At 48.8% G+C, this 6,268-nt stretch overlaps 1 long non-coding RNA gene across 1 annotated transcript; it reads right to left on the bottom strand.

The window, feature by feature from the left end:
- Positions 1-2,338: 2,338 nt before the first annotated feature.
- LOC114486789 (uncharacterized) lies at positions 2,339-3,871 on the bottom strand. The gene is made up of 3 exons (XR_003681089.1): positions 3,804-3,871; positions 2,762-2,837; positions 2,339-2,374 (listed from the first exon to the last, which is right to left on the bottom strand). It is a non-coding gene; the product is annotated as an uncharacterized lncRNA (long non-coding RNA).
- Positions 3,872-6,268: the final 2,397 nt, after the last annotated feature.

The following is a 6,268-nucleotide window of genomic DNA, read 5'->3' as shown; positions in this document are numbered from 1 at the left end:
ACTCGTAGGGCCCAAAGCGCCCGCCCCCCCCGTGCCTCCTCCCTCTTTCTGCCTGCCCAGTGTTATTCGAGTTCCGCGTCCTCCCGCTGCGAGTACTGTCCTTCGCGCCCGGGCCCAGCCTCCCTCCGGCTCCCTCCTCTGCTCTCCCCTCCACCCCCTTCTGCGATTTACTGTTTCCTCGCGCCCAATAGAAACAGGCGACAGCAACTTTGTCCTGGCGTCGTTACAAAGGCACCGGCCTTTGACCTCTCCTTGAATTAATGTGATCAGGTTCAACCTCCCTCCATGACTTTTATTAAATTTTTTTTTTTTTATCACCCCCACTCTGTCCCTCCAGCTCCAGCTACGGCTCCGGCTCCTTGGAGGAAGCGGGCGCTTTTACCCTGAGCCTTGCGGCAGGTCCCTTCGCAGCCAATCACATCTGCGGAACCGCGTTCCTAGCCTGTTGCGGACTTTTGGTAAAGCTAGCACCCAGTCGCGTTGGAAATCCGAATGTGACCCACGGTCCGGAACAAATCAGATGGGCTGGGAAGGTACCCGCCAGCTCCCGGCGGAGTTCGCTGGCAGCTGTGCGAGGCTCCGGTGTTCTTGTTCCTTTGACATTTCCCGTCCTGAAAGCTGCGGGGAAGGGTCTGAGAGCGGGCGAACTTCAATGTGTTCGGCTACAGTGTAATTAGATTAATGAGGATAGTGAGTTTTTAATGCTGTGTAGAGTAATTATGCCATGATTTCTTGTTGCTCAGTGGCTTTTCCACAAATTTTCATCGTCTATTAGCAAATTAACTCAATGGCAGGTCGGTTTCTACTTTTGCGATTGAATGGATCCAAAAATGAGGGAAAACCAATTGTCTGCCAGAAAAGAGGTTGCCAGTGGAGATACAGGAAAGCATGTTGTGAGGTTGATGATAGGTTCTAATTTGTTATGAGTAGGTGTGAAGTGGTGTCTAATCTCAAGAATGGCCTCAAAGGCCGGGAGCCACTTCGTACTGCCCTTGTCTTTGCCCTTCCCCAAACGGCAAAGGGCTGCCATTTTAAATTCACTGATATCCAAGTCACAGTCTGCAACCTTACCTGCTACATTACTTAGAATCTCTAATTAGGAATTTCGTATCAACCACGGACACGTTAATATTCCACATGTTAAAAAGTGCTAATCAATGGACCAGGATAATTGAGGGCAAACCTTCCAACGCTCCAGCTTACTCATTAGATGCATTCTGAATTATACAAACCACTAGGTCCCTAATGAAGGATGCCTATCTATTTTTACTGCAACTTTTCATTACTTACTTATTACGTACTATGATGACTCAAGTGGTAAACACACCTTTCCACTGCCCAAGATATAATCCAAACCTTGTGTGTATCTATAATATGCTTAATAGTAGCTTCAGAGTTGCCTGGATAAATGACTTTTTGGGGGGAGTTATCTGATATGATTTTTAGATGATACTGTGTTGTAAATACTGTTAAATCAAAAATTTACTCTCTTACAATTACTACATATTACAAATGAAATGAAGTTAATGAAATACTGGTAAGTGTCTTTTAAATAGTAATCAAATGTGAACACTATCTTTCAAAGTATTTTGCTAGCAAAGACTAACAGTAAGATGTTTCTTCTTCCTTAACCCAAGATTTAATTCGACCCCTATGAAAGAAGCATCCTACTTTATTGACCATACTTTAAAACATATAACCAAGAGTTAAGGACCAAATTCAGTTTAGTTTGAGTCTTTTCACTCCTGATTTTCTATGATTTTCCCCCGTTTCCTCTTCTCCCTCCTACATCCTGCTCCTTAAGAACACGGATGCTTTAAATTTTATCAACAGAGGGCACCCTCGAGTCACTGCAAATTCTGGTGTCCTGAAATGGAGCTGTTGTTCTTTAGAGGAAAAACTTCATTTCTTCTAAGACACTTTACTGCTCCTCTGTTGTAAAATTTGACAAGCTTAATATTTATACGCCTAACAATTCATTTTTATTGCTGCATAAGTGTTCAGCCTGCTAGAGGAAAATGTTAATTTTCACAATTAAACCGCAAGGTGGTTCCTATTTTCAAGACATTAGTCTAGTTGACACATCGGCGGGGTAAATTCGGACTGTTAGCAAGATCCCGAATCAGCCTGGGAAGCAAGAGCGTGGTGAATGGTCACTTACAGCGCATCCACTCCCGCAGCTAGTATGCTGCAAGTTAAAGAGGATTTTAAGACTCTACAAAGAAAAATCTGGGGAGGGAGCTAGAACACAAACATAAAATCGATGACTTATAAAAGTTTTTATATTTTAATCAGAAAAAAATCGTGAAGTGACAGCTTGCACAACTCACAAATCCACCCTGTTTCTTGCCACTTGTACTCTTTCCTCCTGCGTCTTTGTTTTCAGGAAAAAAAAAAAAAGATGAGACTGGAACAATATAATTAGGGGACACAGCAAAGCATCCGTGCAAAATGGGTAGAATTAAAACACATGCTAGCAACATTAATGGATTCTAAACAAGATGTGGTTTCTTCTCCTGAACCTTTACATGATGTCTTAACTGTTCCCCTGTTAATATACAGAATCTCCATTTCCAGAAATCTAACGCGAGGTCTCTAACAGATCACCGGGGGCAGAGGAGCCAGGAATCAGACCCGGGGTTGCGATTTGTGCAAAACCCATTTTAGAGTAAAGGCTCCCCAGTCCACCCTACGCGAGGCAGGGGTGAAGGAGCCCGGAGTCCGACAGCCCAGCAGCAAGCAGCTTGTGTATTGTACTTACATCATTCTTAACCCTTCCGCTCCTGGAGGGGGCTTGGCGGGGTCAGGGGATCCCTGAGCTCCGGAACACGCAGGACCTGGGTGTGAGAGAAGAGTCCCAGAGCCAGGGGTAAGCGCTGCGCCCCCGGAAGGAGAGGGCCTGGGGCGTGCGTGGGGCTCATCACCCGAGCGAACACAACCGGCCCCCGCGATCCCTTCGGGCTCAGCCGCGGCTCACACCGCTCAAAGCGGCAGGTGCAAAAAGCATTTGGGAGTCGCTTGCCAGCGCGCGGAGGTAATGCGCTTCCTGTCCATTTATCTCAGGAAACCAGCGCAGCCTTCCCTTCCAAACAAAATTAACCTCTCATTACCCAGCCACTCATTCCCGAGAAGGCCTTAAAAGCTTTACCAGCTCGCTAATGTATTTAAGCTTTTCTTCCAGGCAAACGCAGCCGCTGCCGCGACTGCCATCAGCCCCGGGGGTTCCTCTGAGCTCCGCCGGGAGCCAACCGCTTACTTCCCCCCAGCCTCCAGGCTGGGAAACTCTGGCCAACCCAAATCCCAGTTTGTACTAATGGGCTGACCCGACACCCCTGAACCGACTTCATGCCGGAAGCAGCCCAAACAAGTTCCCACTAATTTCACAAGAGCCCCTCGTATCAAGTCCTCAGCTCCCCTATCCTCAAGGAACGGGGGAGGGTACCCGGGAGGAACTTCAATAGCAAGCTGTCCCCGGGGAGTGGGCGCTGACTCCCCTTTGGAGCGCCAGCCCTGTTTGCAGCGGGGGCGGGAAGCACTGATCAGGGGCGTGGGGGTAGTGTTAGCTAGGATCCAGCCGATTCCAAGAGTGGAGAAGCAAAGGTGGGTCTAGGTCTACAAGGGGCAAGAAGGGGCCTTTTGGAGGGCTGGGGTTTTCTCACCCCGGTTCCCGCCGCCCCGAGGCTGGCAGATTTATACCACACAGGTGGACGGAGACCTAAACAAAATAGTCCCAGCCGCTGCCTGCCGCTCGCCCCCCACGTCCCTCTGGCCCACCGCAAACTTCAACAAAATAAACAACTCACCACAGGCATTCCCTTGTCTGCAGCGCGACGCTTGCCAGCTGGGAAAATAAGCCGCAAGCCACGCGGCCGGGGCGCTGAGGGGGGCAGCGCGGCGCCCGCTTCTCTTCCCCAGGTCGGGGCGGCGGTAACCCGAGGCGGGAGGGAGGCTCCGCCTGGGGGCAGCTCTCCCTGTTCCCCGACTGCTGCGTGAGCGCCCGGCGAGCGGCTGCGCCCTTCCGGCTGCCGCGACGTCTCCGCTACCTCGGGGAGGGCGCGGGAGGCAAACCCCTCGATTCCGTCTTGCTTTCTCCAAGATGCTCTCTCTTCCCTCCGGAATCAAAGACCAAACCTAGGGGCCTCCACCCCACCCCTCCACATCTCCCCCTGTCGGCACACCCCGGATCTTTCCAGCGCGGCTGCGGAGTGGCAGGTAGCGGTGTCACAGAACCCCAGCCCCCGGCTCCCGCTCCGCTGGCGCCTCTCGCACGTACACCTCCACCCCTAAGGCCTGCACAAAGAGCCTTTCACGCTGCCAGCGCCACCCTCCGCGCCGCCCTCCAGACCGGCCGCATTGCTTTTGCCCACCCGCAGCACCAGCCCATTCCCGCCTGGTGAGTGTGCCAGCCTTCGCCGGGGCAGGGCGGCAGTGAACGTATGCAGGTTGTTCCTGCTCTGCGCTTCGGCACAGGCACAGATGCGGTCCCTTGTCCCCCCTTTCACCGCTTTCTCTAGCTGTCCACCAGCGGCCACAAAATGCATTCCTTCCCTTGCATAAATGATCTTTGAGTGTCTTCCTAGTATGTCTAAACTGGGGGAGAGGGGCAGTAGTGGTCCTCTGGATTTTCGCCGAAATAAGGAATCCAGCGACCTTTCCTGTCCATCTAAATGTGGCTTGAGTTTGCAGCTTAAGAAGGCCCAGGATAACGATTTGGGAATTACGAGGGGAGAGAAGGTTGAGAGAGACATCTAAGACACAGGTGAGGAAGTGTGTTATTAAGAACAAGCCCACGCAATGTTCAAGGAAAGAATCACTTGGGTAAGAGTAGAAGGTATGCAGGACGAGAGGGAAGGGACTAGCTGATCTTCCAAAGTTGAAAATGAGCATCACAGGTATTCAGCAGTAGCTACTGTTCTGTGCGAGCAAGGCCTGGGGCGAGCGGGCTGCTTCTCTTTGTCCAGGCAAATAAATATTCAAGCGTCTTGACCTAGGTATTTCACTTTTTGCCTCCTTAGGAGTTTCTCCAACCCTCTCTAGCTTTTCTTCTTCACCTTCTGCTGCCCCCACTGTTTATAGTTTCTCGGTCTAACGCTAGAGGCAGCATAGGGCAGGGTAAAGAGGGAGGAGTGGGAATCTAGTGAGGAGGGTCCAGGAAGAACTCTCTGAATAGGAGTCTTAGGCAACTGATGTCTTTGGACCTTGGGTCACTATCAAAATGGGTGTGTTAGGGGCAATGGTCGGGTTCCTTCTGGTTCTGAAATCCTATGACGAGAGACGTCTCCTCGCACCCTCTCTGTAGTTTCCCTTTTCCCCTTTGAAGCGTTTACCCACCTTGCTTTATCTTCTCCAAATGCCAATCAAATTGAAAATAAAAATACTGGGGATGTGTCACGGTAAACGTAAGATACACTGAAAAATGCTCTTTTTGCTATTGAGAATTAAAAAAATAATAACCCTCAGCTCCTGGTCCACAGAAACAAGGAATTTTAATGTCCTCACTTGCTTGCCTTTGAAAAGCCACTTCAGCAATCAACAGAGCAGAGCTTTGATTTAGAACGTAAAGGCAAGTCTCCTGTGTTTTTCTTTTTCCTTCCACCAACACAAAGACAAGCTGCCACATAAAATAATGATGAACAAGAGTTCAAAGCAAGACCAGAGAGCCAGCCCAGAGGACATTTTCTAATGCAGCCCCAGTCCTTCACCACTCCCCTGCTAAAGCTGGCTTTGGACAGCACATAAATAGTAGGCAGAAGCTGCCAGAATTCCCCCCCACACCCTTCCCATAAATATTGGTCAGTGGAATCTGTACTGTCAGTCATCATGTAAATGCATTCATCAAATATTGCCAGTCTTCATGTAAATGCATTCATCAAATCAATACACTAAATTTTTCCTTAGCCTCATGATACTTTCCAGAATTTTCAATTCACTTTGGAATCTTTAGACTTAGTTCTCCCTCTGGACAACCTTGACTGTTTTGTGTGGAATCTTTTCTGAAACCAAGACAAAAAAAGGTGAAATTTCATAATGAAGTGCTAATTTTCAAACTACAAATCTCTTGCTTCCTCAGTTTTATCAAAAGAATTTTAGAATTGCTTAGCTTTCATAGCAATGCACACTTTAAAAGTTATATATTAAAGAGAATTCTTAAGTACACTTTCATTGGGGAATATAAGTTATTGTTTAAACAATAGTGGTGGAGAAACATTTTCAGCTTTTTAAATTCTGTTGCTTTCATTTGTATCAATCACACCCACCCTCATAACTG

This window comes from Physeter macrocephalus, chromosome 8 (assembly GCF_002837175.3).
Source record: "Physeter macrocephalus isolate SW-GA chromosome 8, ASM283717v5, whole genome shotgun sequence".
Taxonomy (NCBI): Eukaryota; Metazoa; Chordata; class Mammalia; order Artiodactyla; family Physeteridae; genus Physeter; species Physeter macrocephalus.
The sequence above is the reverse complement of the archived record's forward strand: the minus strand, read 5'-3'. Positions and strand labels throughout refer to the sequence as shown.